Below are 16,446 nucleotides of genomic sequence, written 5' to 3' on the forward strand. Positions count from 1 at the left end.
GGACATTGCAGGTATTTGGGGAATGAACCAATGATTGGGAGTTTTTGGGAGTTTGTTCTCTCTGTCTCTGCCACACGCACACACACACACACACATCTGAGGGGCTGTGTACTTCAACTTTGTTACTTATGTGCCAGTGTTTATTTCCAGTGCATTGTTTATGCAGCCCTATTCTACATGTGTGGTCTGAATGAATGACAATGGAGCCAGGCTCTGTTGTGAAACATGGTGCTTGTTTATTAAGAATTTTGGGTCTTCAAAAGAATTTGGTTAAATTAGTCAGTTGAATTCTTGAATCTGAAGTCAAGTTCTCATTTATACTGGTCAGATGATGAATGGTACTCAAACATTTCTCAATTCTAATTATAGTTCAGAGGATTTTTAGTTTCTGCAGTGGTTTTGCATTAATTGCCATAATACATTAATAGCAATGCAATAACAGCTTAAATCTGCATGATAAATGGAAACTGGTGCTATTTCTAAAAGAAAATCTGCTATTAAGTTTATATTGGCATCCTTTTAGCACTAATAAACAGTCCATGAGATTTTGTGGTCACACATCTAATTTTTTTCTTCCAGAAACATTTTATAACTGTAAATTAAGATGCACTGGGAGCTTAATGCAAAGATTAAGATGACAAATATTGTAATTAGATGCATAAACAGCAGGAAAGCACTGACTAACATAATATTTAAAGCCACATTTGTATTTTTGTTTGCATATTATTCTCTGAGTTACAGGATATACTATTACACAAATGCAGTATTTTTGATCTGTTATTGCTTTATTTTTAGAAACCATCTAATTGCTCTTTGGAGATGATTGTGGTGTTTGATGGATATAAATTTTCCATGCTTTTGACTTTTTGACATTCAAAAGAATAACATTTATATTATCAAATCCATATATATTTTCCTTCATGGACAAATGAGGTCAAATGTTTTTCTTTGCCTCATTTAGTGTTGTTGTTTCTAATTTAATTAAAATTAGCTTTTACTTGACAGTGTGAAAGACCTGGCAATGCCAAGTCTCTTATTTCATATAGAGCTTCGCCTGTACTTACCAGAAGGTACTTACACAGGGCCACTCCTAATCAATGTTGAGGCTGTCACCTTCACTACCATGAACTTATCATAATTGTGCTAGAAAGCCAGTATTCTTTCATCTAGTGTGATCATTAATCTTATATAGTATGTGTTTGGCTCATGTACTTAATAAAATTTTACATTTCTGTCTTTTAGTATTGACTTGTTTTATGCTTAGAAAACATTTTCCACTTCAGATTATACAAATAGCTTTCAGTAGTTCCTGATGTTACTTTTATGCTTAATGCTTACATCGAAATATTTTTAATGCAAGAATTTACCTTTTTATTTTCATGTTTTATCAATATAAAGAGAACAGATTTTATGCATTCTGTGGCTACAGTTAGAATACAACCACACTTTGCTAACTCTCCCTGTTCCCCTCCCCCACAATGTCCTTTATCTATCTCGTCAGTTACTGCAGAGAAATAATTTTACTTTACTCTATAATCACAGGATTAATTTGCCAATAGTCATAATCAATAAGTAAAAAGTAGGAAGACCACAGTTCCATGGGAGTATAAAAATGAGCTAAAAGTGACAATCATATCCCAAAGTGAGCATATCAATCCTATATATTATTTTGTGTTCTGTATTAGCTGTCACATGTCAGAGAAAATATATGATATTTGTCTTTTTGAGACTGGCTTATTTTATTAAGCATAATGGTTTCCAGTCGCATCTATTTTGTCACAAAAGACAGGATTTCATTCATGGCTGAGTATTAATATATAGTACATATACACTACATTTTCTTTATTCATTCATCAGTTGATGGACATCTGGGTTGATTCCATGCCTTAGTTATTGTGCTATGAGCTGCAATAAACATGGGGGGTACCAATAACTTTCATGTGCTGATTTCATTTCCTTTGAGTAAATTCCAATGAGTAGGATGATGGGTATATGGTAGATCAATTTTCAGATCCCTGAGGAAACTGCATAATGTCTTCCATAATGGTTGTACTAGTTTACATTCCTATCAACAGTGGATTAGGGTACCTTTTTCCCCCACATCCTCACCAGCAATTTTTTTTTTTAATTTCCTTATGAGAGCCAGTAAGGTGAAATCTCATTGTGGTTTTGACTTGCATTTCCCTGATGGCTAGTGATCCTAAGCAATTCTTCATCTGTCTATTGGCCATTTGAATTTCACCCATTGAAAAATGCCTGTTCATGTTCTTTGCCAATTTCTTGACTGGCTTGTTTGTTTTTATATTGTTGAGTTTCTTGAGCTCTTTGTGGATTCTGGATCTTGGCCCTTTATCAGTTGCATGGTTTGAAAATATTTTCTCCCATTCTGTCGGTGGCCTCTTTATTTAGTGTTTCCTTTGCAATGCAGAAACTTGTCAACTTGATATACTCTCAGTTGTCTATTTTGGCTTTGATTTCCTTTGCTGCTGGGATCTTTCCCAAGAAGTCATTGCCTATGCAAATGTCTTGTGGAGTTTCCCCAATGTTCTCCTCTAGTAATTTGATAGTATCAGGTTGTAAATTGTGATCTTCAATCCAATTACAGTTGATTTTTGTAAAAGGTATAAGGTAGGGGTCTTGTTTCGTTCTTTGACATGCAGAGATCCAATTTTCCCAGCACCGTTTGTTGAAGTGATGGACTTATCTGCAGTGATTGATTATCTTGTTTGTCAAGGATTAGTTGGTTGTAGATGGGTAGATTGATTTCTGGGGTTTCCTTTCTGTTCCATTGGTCTACATGTCTATTTTTGTGCCCGTACCAGGCTGTTTTTATTGTAACTGTCCTGAAGTATGTCTTCACATCTGGTAATGTGATACCTCTAGCTTTGTTTTTGTTGTTTAAGATTTCTTTAGCTATTTAGGGTCTTCTGTGTTTCTCTATGAATTTAGCATCACTTTATCTAGATCTGAATTTTGAATTTCCTGTTTTGACTTGGATGACATTGAATATGTAAATTGTTTTTAGTAGTGTGGATAATTTATGAACATGGAAGATTTTTCCTTTTTATAATTTTTTATCTTTTTTTCTTTAATGTTTTGTAATTTTCATAGTAGAGCTCCTTCTCCTCCTTGGCCAAATTTATTCCAACATATTTAAATTTTTTTGTAGCTATTGTGAATGGGATTGATCCTGTAGGTTCTTTCTCCTCCATGACGTTGGCTGTCTATACAAAGTCTTTTGATTTTGTATGTTATTTTTATATCCTACAACTTTAATAAACTATCTTATGAGTTTCTTCTTTTTTTTTTAGATTTTTATTTACTTATTTGACAGGTAGAGTTACAGACAGTGAGAGAAAGAGAGAGAAAGGTCTTCCTTCCATTGGTTCACTCCCCAAATGGCCACAATGGCCAGCGCTGCATCGATCCAAAGCCAGGAGCCAGGTGCCTCTTCCTGGTCTCCCATGCAGGTGCAAGGACCCAAGCACCTGGGCCATCCTCCACTGCCTTCCCGGGCCACAGCAGAGAGCTGGACTGGAAGAGAAGCAACCGGGACTAGAACCTGGCGCCCATATGGGATACCGGCGCCACAGGCAGAGGATTAGCCAAGTGAGCCAAGGCGCCGGCCCCAATCTTATGAGTTTCAACAGTCTCTTAATGGAGTCTTTTGGTTCCCCTATATATAGAATCATGTCATCTGCAAGCAGGGATGATTTGACTTTCTGCTTTTCAGTTTGTATCTCCTTGATTTCTTTTTCATGCCTAATTGCTCTTGATAAAACTTCCAGGACTATTTTGAATAGCAATAGTGAAAATGAGCATTCTTGTCTATTGATGATTTTTGCATCTATGTTCATTAGGAATATTGGTCTATAGTTCTCTTTCTGTGTTGTATCTTTTTTGCAATTTGTAATTAAGGTAATGCTTGTCTCACAGAAGGATGTTTGGAGTATACCCTCCTTTTCAATTGTTTTAAATATTTTGATAAGATTTGGAATTAGTTGTTTTTAAAAAGTCTGGTAGAATTCTACACTGAAGCAATCCAGTCCCGAGTTTTCCTTTGTTGGGAGGATCTTTATTACTGATTCAGTCTGTGTTATTGTTCTGTTTAGGATTTCTATGCCTTCTTGATTCAATATCGGTAGATTGTATGTGTCTAGGAATCTTATCCATTTGTTCTAGATTTTCCAGTTTTTTGGCATATAGCTGCTTGTAGTAATTGCTGATGATTCATTTTATTTCTGTGGCATCCATTGTTATATCTCCTTTTTTATCTGATTTTATTGATTTGGGTCTTCTCCTTTTTTTGGTTACTTGGGTCAATAGTGTATCAGTTTTGTATTTTTTATTGCTTTTTTGGGAGGGTATTTTTTTGGGGGAGGGTATTTTTTGTTTCAATTTTGTTTATTTCTTCTCTAATTTTAATTTCTTAATTTTAAATTTAATTTCTTAATTTCAAATTATTTAGTCTGTTAAAGCTTTCCACTGTTCTATTTGATGTGTTTAATTTTTTTCTAATATTTCAGTTTGATTTCTCTTCTATATATCAATCTCTCAGCAAAATTTTTATCCATGTTATATATGGATTTCTTTGTATTATGAATTTATTTCTGTGTTTCTGAGTAATTGTATGATCATTCTTTTGAATTCCTTTTCAAGCATTTCATCAATCTCTTCATTTTCACCTTCTAATATTGAAGTATTGTGTTCTTTTTAAGGAGTGATGTTGTCTTCCTTGTTCTCATTTCTTGTATTTCTGTGTTTTCTTTAGGAATTTGTGGAAACATTTGTTGGGTTTCTCCTTTGATAGATTTTGTCTTTGAACTATGCCTCCATGGCTTAGTGTCTTCTCTTGCAAGGGATATCCAAAATTATGTGCTGGATGGGGCCAGGGAGCGCTGGTCATTGCTCAAGGATAGGGTGAGAATACAGTGTGACACCCAAGTTTGGCTTGGTAGATCTCTATCATCTGCAGGGGAGAGGTTATAAACATGGCATAATCACCCCCTCAGCACCTCTCTTCCAAGGTAATCAACGTCTTGGGTTCCTCACAGTGAGTATATTTACTATCCACATAGGCTCATGAACTGCCAAAGTAACTGTGTGATCTTCAGTGTGAGCATGGAACACTCTGCAGTGACCCACCCCAGGTAGTCAGGGTGCTCTGAGCCTCTGAAACCAGACCTGGTGATTGCCCAGACACCCAGATACAACTCATACCCTGTCATGCATTCACAGAATTTCCAAAGTCACAGCAAAAAAGCTGTCACACTCATAGGGTGCAGAAGATCCACTCTCAGCCCTGCAAGCCTGTGCATGGAGAGAATACAGATGTTCCCACTGCCAGCTGCCTGTGGATGCTCCACCTTAGCAGTTTGAACCTCAGAGCTTGTGATCGGGTAAGAAGATGGTAGCACGTTACAGTCCCAAGTAGGTCCCCAGCCTCCTGCCCACCCTCCTGGCCAGACTCAAAATCAGTGGTGGAGGCAGATTTTTCCCTCTGGTAAAATCCCCTGGCTGCGCACACACAAGAGCTGCTGCAGCCTCCACTGGTGTTGGATGGTTCTTTCTCCCTGATGGTTTCCTGTCACCCTTGTGTGGTGATGGGGATAAAGAAAGGTGCTTTTCCTTCATTGGATTAGGTGGGTACCCTGCCCCGCACCCTGCTGGGGCTCCAGACTGGACTCAAAGTCACTGTTGTCTGCAAAGTTCTTCTTCAGTCAGTATTACCAGTGGCAGGGTTGCCATAGTCTGCTCTCAGAAGCTGATGTCTCCTCCAGTCTCTGGCTGCAGGAGTCATAGGTGGTATTCCTCCTTGTTGCTGCATTTCCGCCTTTTCCACCCTGCTCCATGGCATCTCTCCTCTTTCCGTAGAATTTCTATTGCAAAGTTCTCTTCAACTCTGCACTGGAAATGCATTTCCTCTTCTTTTCTTCTATTATTTTCCTCTGATCAGAATCAGCCATCTTTTTCCTATTCAGCCATCTTGGGTTACACCAAGAATTAAAAATTCAGGTGGGGAGGATTTTTCTAATTGATGCAAACATTCTTTATTAAGTAATTCATATTCTCACCCTGAATTGAGAATATTCAACTGAGAATATGTACCAAATTATTACTTTAAATTATTTGTTTGCCCTTTTATAGGTAGAAGTGATTCTTTAACTGCATTAAAGCATGTCAATTATTGTAGGCTTATAAGCTTTACCATATTTATTATACATAGGTCCAGCTCTTCTCTTATATTTGAAACTTTACCTATTTTCTTTATCTATATTTTCAATTTACTTTAAAATGAGTTTTCAAGTATCCTTCTACTCCTAAATTATCACTGTTCCTAGATACTATGGTTTTTTTAATTAAAAATTGAAATTTAATGAGTTATAGAATTAGGTTTAGGGAACTTACATTTTCTAATTTTTTATATTTGTAAGTAAAGCATTGACTTGGCTTTTGTTGTAAACAGATAGGAATACTGAAAAGAGGAGCACTCAAAAGTGTGGGGAATCAAAGTACATAGGGATATAGGAGAGCCCAGCTGAGTCAGGGCTTCTGTGGAGAGGCTCAGCAAAGAGGTTCTCATAGTAGTGGTTTACGTTTGGATGGGTGCAAGCAGTGGGGGATCCATAGATCCATGTAGAACCCTTGAACTCTGTTGTGTCACATCATTCCAATATATCACCCCATGAAATACAGAAATGAGCATAACCATTTTATTATATAAGAGGGACAAGAATATGTCCTTTGAGAAGCTAAGCTGAAAATTTTGTAAGTTCAGTGGCTGGAATTAAATGGGTAAAATTTTATCAAAATATTTAAGACACATTTCTGTGTAATGCTCCTTATAAATAAAGCGTTTGGATATTTAAGTTTACTTGTGATAAACATAGAAAGTGCTAACTATTGGTAAACTTCAACTAAGCAATATGTGATCTAAAAATGTTGGACTGAAAAATGAGAATTGAAAATAGTTTTATTTGGAAGCTTTGTCAGCATATTGAAGGCAGTGCAGAGCATACAGCTGCCCCTGGAGGTTCCTAACCCAGGCACAGTCAGCAGAGTGGAGAAATAAATTAACTGCACTCAGTAGTAGAGGAAAAGAATTCCCAGAAAACTCTGAAACAGCAAGAAATCAGTCTGAAGACCTTCCCATCCAACCATAAAAGTATTACTAAAGCCATTTTTCACCTAGTCTGACTGTGTTTTAATTTTCTAGCTCACTAAGTTTATCTCAGTAGAGGGTTAGGCTTGCCTTGGTAGTCAATTTAAGTTCTGCCTCTTGGGATTGAAAAAAATTAGAAGGCGAGTGTCACTCTTTAATTGATGTCCTGCAAAGACTGAAGCAATGGATTTTTTTTAATGGCTTCTCATTTTACTGATAGTACCTTGAAAGCATGACACAGTTGATGGAGTACTTTTTATTATTTAAAATCAGTATAGGGGCCGACACTGTGGAATAGAAGGTTAATCCTCTGCTTGTGCTGCTGGCATCCCATATGGACACCACATCCAGCTCCCTGCTAATGTACCTGCGAAAGCAGTAGAAGATGGCCCATGTGCTTGAGCTTCTGCATATACTTGCAAGACCCAAAAGAAGTTCTTCATTCTTGGCTTTGGCCTGGTCCAATCTTGGCCATTTCAGCCATTTGAGGAGTGAACCAGTGGATGGATGATTTCTGTCTGTCTCTGTCTCCTCTCTCTGTATCTCTGAATTTTAAATAAATAAATAAATCTTTTAAAAATCAATGTGGTGAGAGAAAGCTCTTTCTGTATTTGTATTCAAAGTTTATAAACAGAATAAAGCAAAAAGTATTTCCCCACATTGAGCCAGCTCAATTTGAATTTAATTTAATCAAATGGATGGAAAACCCTTATAAGGTCACTAATTAAAAAAGGATAGGTCGAATTTGGGGACAATAATTTGGAAAGAGTGGCAAATTCTCCTGTTCTCTTTTGTCTAATATTGTGAAGATTCTTCAAACAAATACATAAATTGGAAATGATGGGAAGGGGGGAGGGAAACTGTATCAACCATATAACCCTGAAATATTGAGGAACAAAACCTTTATGGTCACAAACCAATTCTTTAGGAGATAGGAGTATTTATTTATTCATTTTCTTATGTAAAACAAAAGGCTTGGACAATTGATCCAATCCTGCCCAGTGAACAGTCATTCCCATGGCAGTATATTGAACATAGAGTTTTAGCACTACAGTCTCAAGTAAAACTTTTGTCACTTGGAGGTAGTCAGTCAATTCAGAGTTTAGTCCCTCCTCAGGATTCTTTTTGTCCTTCTCTTGGGATCTCCTTCATTACTTTTCCTCCAAGATGTGTCAGGGTGCAGAAAGAAGCTTGTGTATCTGTTTAGCATTGGTACAGCATGGTAGAGAGAAAGCTGACGCTTCCTTGGCGGTGGTACTGTCTTTGGACCCTCAATAGTCCTCAGCTTAACTGACACTGGGGATCCTGAGCCATGGATAATTGAGACTTATTTTATTTTATTTTATTTTACTTTATTTTATTTTATTTTATTTGGTGTGTCTCCTGAGCACCCACTTTTGAAGTTTGTTGTCTTTCCCATGGCATTTTGAACACTGGGTGATCTTGTGGTCCTTTTACTGGACCACTGGGAGTCCACTTTTTTAAAAATTGCAGTAAAATATACATAACAAAATTTGTTATGTAACCACTTTATGTGTACATTTTAATGGCACTAAGTACTTTAAATATTGTACAACATTCTCTATTATTGATTTCTAGAATTTTATCAGTGTTCCCAACAAAAATGCTACGTCCTTCAAACAATAGCTTCACATTCTTTCTTCCCAGCTCTTGGTGGCCTCTATTCTATTTTCCACTCCTAAGAATTTTAGTACTCTGGGTACCTCATATAAATATATTCATACAATATTTGTCCTTTTTTGTTCATTTTACTGAGCATAATATCTTCAATATTTATGTAGCATGTATAGAATTTACTTCCTTTTGATGACTGCATCATGTTCCATTGTATGTATGTAGCACATTTTTGTCCATAAAGTTTGGGTTGTTTCCACCTTTAGGCTACTGTGAATGATGCTGCTGTGTGTTTTGATGTGCAAGTATCTTGAGTCCTTGTTTTCAATTTTATTTTGATGATGTATGTAGTTGTGGGCTTGCTGGGTATTTATTTGTTATCTGAATGGATTTTTTGTATCTGTTGGTACAAAAGAAGTTGAAGAGGACTGCATGTCCTCTTTTCTTGGTCTTGTCCAGCAATGCAGAAGGAATTTCTACACCTTCTTCTTCTTGTCAGAATTTTATATTGAAGCTTGTAAAAAAAGTAGACCCATATCTCCAAACTCTGCTTTTTTTCATATGTAAGGTGACTTTAATATTGTGAAAGCCTATTATTTTCTACAGTCAGGCTTTCAAAATTTTTATCTTATCTGAACATTAATAACAAATTAGCAGGGGTGGGCATTGTGGCAAAGCAGGTTAAGTTGCCACTTTGGATGCCTCCATCCCATATCAGAGTACCAGTTTCAGTCTTAACAGTCTGTTTCTTAACCAGCTTCCCGCTAATGTACCTGGGAAGCAGCACATAATGGTTCAAATGCTTGGGCCCCTGCCACCCACATGGAGACCTAGATTGAGTTCTGAGCTCCTGGCTTCAACCTGGCTCAACACAGCTGTTTCAAGCATTTAAGGGAGTGAACCAGTAAATAGAAAAATAGAAGATCTCTCTCTCTCTCTCTCTCTCTGTGTGTGTGTGTGTGTATGTTTGTGTCTTTCTCTTTTACATTGCCTTTCAAGTACACAAAAATAAATTTTAAAAAACACTTAAAATTAGCTTGAGACTCAAATTTGAAGGTCTAATTTCTTTCTTCCTAGATGGAATCCACCGTAAGAGCTGATGAAATAGTGCCCTCAATTCAGTGAGTGAGGAATTGTAGGGAATGAAAAGATATACCAGTGTATCATACTACTATCCCCATTAATTCAGCAGTACAAGTTCATTGCTCAGTTTCTGGACAGCTTATGTTCTTTGCGCTCATCATGTACCTCACCGCCTCAGCTCAGCTTTTGGTGAAACCGCACTACTGTGGAGGGTACTGGGATCACATTTGGCTCGACAGATTGTGGAAAGAGGCTTGAAGTGTCCTCCTATTGGCAAATATACATAGGGTCTGTTTTCAGATTTGGTGATAATTACAATATCAGAACTCACTGTGAGTAAAGCTTTGATACATGTCTTAAAATCGTATGATAAAGGTGAGGAATGATAAGTTGGCTGCATGGTAACAAGAATTGCAAAAATGCATACTGCTATTTCATATAATTATTGATTTCTAATGGCTTTGCTCTGACCTTAATTGAGCTATTAGAGGCTAAGAAAGTTTGAAATAAAATGAAAGCACTTGTAGCATATGCAGGAGCTCTTCTAGTTTGATTGAAAGAGTGATTGGGAAGACAGTAGGAGTCCCTGCTGATGTGCTTGAGTTCCTACTGGAGACAGAGCTAAAATGCATCATCACCTTGCCCAAAAACAGTGAACTCATCTGAACAGTATTTTTGCTGCCTTCAGCCTGGAGAGTTTGGCAGAAAAAAACTGATAACAGTCAGTGAAGAAAGAAAACACTAATTAAGAAGTCAGAAGTGTTCCTGACAACACATAGATGGCCTTCTACTTATTTTGCCAATATTTGCCTGGAAACACTAACTCTCAGCATCTTTATCTCTTTATTGTATATATTGGTTTACTTTAAGGGCAGAACTCTGTCTAAATCTGAAAAGTTGGTGATCCCAGATCCGCTGCTCCTGTTCATCAGAACTAATTTCCTAAGTTCAGAGCTCCAGATGGAATCTTCTCCTTATTCTTCTCTCCTCTTTCACTCTCATTAATTTCCATTTTGTCCATAGGGTATTCACTGAAGTTTTCAATGATGGAAAGACAAATTCCTAAGTGAAAAGGCATTTTATATTTACGACAGACCTTGTAGAGATGTTAACCAACAAGTGTATGCCCAGAGAGAAGCCCAGAATAATGAAGCCTAGTAGTTGTAAACTCTTACTGCCTTTAACTTAATTTTTCCTTGAAAACAATGTGATCTGTTCTTGTTTTATGGGTTGTATGACCTGGCCCATTTCTTCAGCCAGGTTTGTTTATGCTCAATACATGGCACTTTGCAAGTGCTGGTTAGTTCTATGCCTTCCAAAATCTTAAGAATTTTTAGACCATGCCTTCTCTTTAGAGGCTTTTTGCTCTGAGTCTACAAATTGTCTGAAAACATTTTGTTGAGAGTAGCTTGACCTCTCATTTAATCCAATAGTTCTCACACTTTAGTGATCACCAGAATCACCAGAATCACCTGGGGAGCCTTTGAATCAAAATTTCCACATCTCAGGAATATGTGTTTTTAAAGAACTCCCCTCGATTCTGGTGATTTACCAGATTGGAGACCTTAATCCATTTTCTTACTTTAAAGAAGAAACCTGTATAAAACAAGTGATTCCTAAACTATAGGTTTAGCCTACAAAGCTATAAAAATATATATATCAGAGACTTAACCTGTGAACCACCAAAAGGTGGTTTAATCTGCTGTGGCACAGAACCTACCCCCAAAACCTATTTTTAAAGATACTCAAAGATGTCTTGACATGAACTGTATATATTGCTTTAAAATATTGATAACTAGTGATGGAAGTGGTTGATATTTGAAGGGTCAAGTAGGCAATTTTGGAAAGTTACAGGAACAAACATGGTGTGGAGATTATCTTTGATAAGAGAAGAAAATATCAGAAATTTAAGAAATTCAAGAAAACACTGGTTGTTAAACAAAACTATAATACCTGTCTTTTCCTTAAAGAATTATGATCAGGCTTCATTTACAGGAACTCAGCTGTAACAAGCCAAAAAAATTTTTTAGCATAATGTTAAGTACAACTACATCCAGAAACTCAGAATGAGAGAGCTTGATCTCTTTGTCTTTTGGCTCTGTTTTCCTCTGTGTTGACTTCATCCTCAAATAAGCTCTCTCTGTAAAGCAAGAAAAAACGGTGACCACAGACAAGCTTATACCTGTTCTCTTAGGCAACCCAAACAGAAGGAGCTCTTCTCTCCTACAGTATCCACAATCCAGATCTCAAGAAAAATGGCCTTGCCTGAATCAGCTGTCCATCCCTGAATTTGTCACAATGGCCTGGTGAATGAGGACTTGAATTATCAGCCTATGTCACACCCCCTTACTCTTGGGGATACCAGGACCACTCAGAGGAAAGCTTCCCAAAGAGAGGAAGGAAAAAGCTGTTGAGTGTGAAAAAACAACAGCTGTTCTCTAAAGAACAGATTAAATGACTTTGCTTGGTCTGTCTAAAATTCTAGTATTCATTAAATTTTGTAATCTATGGGGAGTCACACATCAGGCACTTCTGAGGCAAAGAGAATAAGTTTCTTATCTGGTTGTATATTTTTAATGGTCCATTGGAAAGAATGTGTGACTGAAATGAAAACTAAATCTTGCTGCATCTAATATTATGAAGCTGAATTTATGAAGTAAACAAATGTGTAGACAGATGCTTAAAACAGCATTTTCTAAGATACATGGGTCCAAGGGGTAAAGTAGTAGGGATTATGCTATTCCTATATAGTTTTATGCAAATATATTCCTGTACTGAGAAAAAATATGACCTTGAACTAGAGCCATCCACAGCATCCCAAAACCTGCGTAGTGATGCTTACAAGAAAAGAAATAACAAGGAAACACTAAGGTAAAAATATGTAATTCAAAATTCATTAAAGTCATCCTTGAGTTCCTTCTTTTCCAGATATTAAATCCAAATAATTAAAGAAATCCTTTTTACTAAATCCACTGATACTCCCATGTAACCATTATGAAGTCAAGGTCAAGAAGCAATTTCGTACTTGGTTCTCTGGAGTGTGACGTGTCCCTGAAAAGTGTTCTGTGGTGTATCTTGATTGTTATTGGGCAATGTATCTTACTCTTGGATACAGATGAGCAATTATTTGCAATTGAGCTCTCCCTAATTATCATCATTTAAGGGAGATCATTATTGTCATTTGAAGTTATGAAGGACACCTTCTCAGCTTCACAATGCAACCCCTCGCTGCTGGTCTCAATATTTCATTATTTATGCTGAGGCTATTTGAATGGAATTTTTTTTTTTTTTTTGACAGGCAGAGTGGATAGTGGGAGAGAGAGACAGAGAGAAAGGTCTTCCTTTTTGCTGTTGGTTCACCCTCCAATGGCCCCTGCGGCCTGTGCATCTCGCTGATCCGAAGCCAGGAGCTAGGTGCTTCTCCTGGTCTTCCATGCGGGTGCAGGGCCCAAGCACTTGGGCCATCCTCCACTGCCTTCCCGGGCCATAGCAGAGAGCTGGCCTGGAAGAGGGGCAACTGGGATAGAATCCGGCACCCTGACTGGGACTAGAACCCGGTGTGCTGGCACCGCAAGGCGGAGGATTAGCCTGTTGAGCCACGGCACCGGCCAGAGTGGAATTTTGAGCATTGGCTCCTCTTATGTCTTTTGCTATACAGACACAGAAGAGTAACACATTTTGAGCATTGTGAGATATATTCTGAGCCCTTTTCTTGCATATTTTTCTTAATTTTCATAACAGTCAGATGAGACTTTTGAACAGTCAGATGCTTTAACTTGACCATTTTCCAGGCAAAGCTGAGTCTTAGAGCAATTAAATAACTTTCCCAGGGTCACACAGCAAATAAAGCTTGACACCAGGATTCTAGCTTCGTGCCATTCTGACTTCAAAGCCCAATTCCTTGATACCCCACCCGGGTTATTTCCTGTTTTCCTAACCCCTGACCCTGTAAAACCAAGAGTTTGAGGCTCTTAAATTATGTGAGGGAATCTAACCAGACAAATGACGTATATTCCCCCAGCTGATTGTTCTTCATATTAAATTGAAGTACTTTAAAGAGATCTAACAGAACTCACTATGTTAGCTCTAGTTTTACAGACATCCTCACAGACATTTCACAACAACACCAGGCAGACCTCTGAATTTCTGGTCTTTACTTGTACACCACTGTGTTGAAAGAGATACAGAATAATTTAAACACAGAATTTGTCCATGAATGATTTACCTTCTAGTGGCAGAGTGGAGACAGGCCCAAGAATAACTACTGAAAAGTGCAGTTTGCTGTGTGCTTCAAAGTACACTAACGAATTAATACTTGCACAAACATAAGGTGCTTCAAAGGTGGGTGCTGTTTGCTCCCGCCTCAGGAGATAGAGACAATGCCAGATGCAAAAGTCATTGTAAGGACAGGCAGACAAGTTTTCGGGGACTTGGGGAAACTTGTTTCTTTTCCCAGCTGTCACTGCATTGAGTTGATTCCCTGGAGCAAGGGAACTTGGCAGCCTGTCTGTCAGGGGCTTCAAGATCTCATCACTTCTTTTTTTCGTTCTTTCCTTATTTACAAGTAAAACTTTTTGTTCATACTAGAATTACTTAACAGAAAAATAATGGTGGTAGGAGGTTGGTATACATAACACCTTATTCACATTGTGGTTTCAGCAAGCAGAGTTAATCCTACTGTGGTTTTCAGCCTTGACCAGTCATGTCATCCTCTCCTCCGTCTCTGCCAGCAGGCCCGTGGACTTGGTACTCACTACTATAGCATGTTCCTCCCCATGCCTGTTTCACTGTAGTGCTGTACACATTTAAAAGTATTTACATTCATCTATTCATTAATCCTCACAACACCACTGTGAAGTAGGTAGGACAATTATTAGTAGTTTCCCATTTTGTAAATAAGGAACCTGAGTCAAAGAACGGTGAACAGACTTGTTTGTCTGAGGATGTGCAGGTAGAAACAGCTGGGCCTACAGTGCAGGCAGAATTACCAGGGCTTGCTTTTAGCTTCTCTCCTCATGACAACTTCCCTCCACTTGACACTGTTTTTCTGTTTTCTTCTTCAGGGCCTTTCCCTCATTTTTTTTACTCACATTGTAATTACTTCAGCTATTAGAATTTCACAATCATCTTTGAACATTAATTCCACTTGTTTTCTTCAGCATTTCTTTTATCTCAAGTAAATCCCTATATACTTTGTTACCATTAAGAGATGTATATAGTATAGTTCTCAGTTTTCAAGTAACTTTCCTGCTTTTCCAGAAAAATCTACCTATGTATGTTAGTGTTGTCTAGTTACAACCAATACCCATCTTTCCACAAAATGGCCACAAACAATTAAGAAAATGTATACAATTTGTATCAATTTCAATGCTATGTATGTTTAATGTGATGCCCAAGTTAATGAGAATATTAATAAACATTAATATCATAGACTACTTCCTCAAAATACAATTGTTACCAGTCACATACATTAATATGCTGCTGTGACAAATATTACACTCTTTTTTTATGATACTATTTAAAACTTTTTAGAACTGGAAGGAACCAGGAAAAAAAGCATCTAGTACAATCCTTCAATTAAGAGATAAATTGAGGCAGAAAAAGGGCAAGTGATTTGCCTAATGAAAAAAAAAACCTGAAAATTAGAATCCAGGAGTTGTAAGATTCCACTGTATTCTACCACACCAGCTGCTTCATATACCCATCACTCAGTCACCAGAGCAGCTTCCTTGTTTACCATCTGTCCGAGGTTCCAAGCAGGGTCCCACTGCTCATTTGACCATTTCTCCACCTATTTTTGTGTCCAGCACTTAGGTAAGAACCCAAGCCTGCAAAATCCCTCCCAACACACCCTCTCTTTTTTTTTACCCCAGCTTCTAAATCACAGGAAAGCTTTTTAAATAGCTAGAACTCCTATGTGTATCTCCTAGAAGTACTAAGTAACCCGCAAAAAGCTTGAAGTTAGTTCAATGACGGCCAGTAATGGCTTTCTTTCTAAAGTAAATTGAAAGTACAGCTTATTATCTTCATCTCCAAAGACAGTCCCTGTGTATGGATGGGTGGTTGAGGCAGGGGAGAAAGGAAAGTGGATATTCGATGAGGGCTTGCACTTAAAAGTGTCTGTCCAGACCACCCTGTAGTGCTCCCAAAGTTAAAGGGGAAACGAAAGCTATTCTCTTTGATCATATGCCATTGACTAGCTGAACTTTTGTCTCTGTTATTTGAGAAAAAGTGACCTTAGAAAGTTTTCTAAGACTTCTTCTGTATAACATACTAGACCAAAAATAGAACAGACAAGCAAACAAAAACACCAAATAAAAACAGCTAACAGAAAAAAATAAAATTTGTTGAAAGCAGATTGCAAACTGAAATAATGTGCATTGTTTCCAGTGTTCAAATGGCAACCAATACTTAAAGACATAATTTACTCACACTTCTACTTTATAAATAGCTAATATGAACCATAACAAACTATTGTTGTTTCCTGTTGGCCCTTAATCATATCCTTACATTGACAGGAGACTATGAACTAGTAACATGAAGGAGGGAGAGATGGTTTGACTATT

At 37.5% G+C, this 16,446-nt stretch overlaps 1 protein-coding gene across 1 annotated transcript in view; it reads left to right on the top strand.

Annotated features, from left to right (window-relative positions):
* Nucleotides 1–16,446, top strand: part of SLC35F1 (solute carrier family 35 member F1) — a 467,572-nt gene that overhangs the window by 179,043 nt on the left and 272,083 nt on the right. The window lies entirely within an intron of this gene.

This window comes from Lepus europaeus, chromosome 3 (genome assembly GCF_033115175.1).
Source record: "Lepus europaeus isolate LE1 chromosome 3, mLepTim1.pri, whole genome shotgun sequence".
NCBI classification, from domain to species: Eukaryota; Metazoa; Chordata; class Mammalia; order Lagomorpha; family Leporidae; genus Lepus; species Lepus europaeus.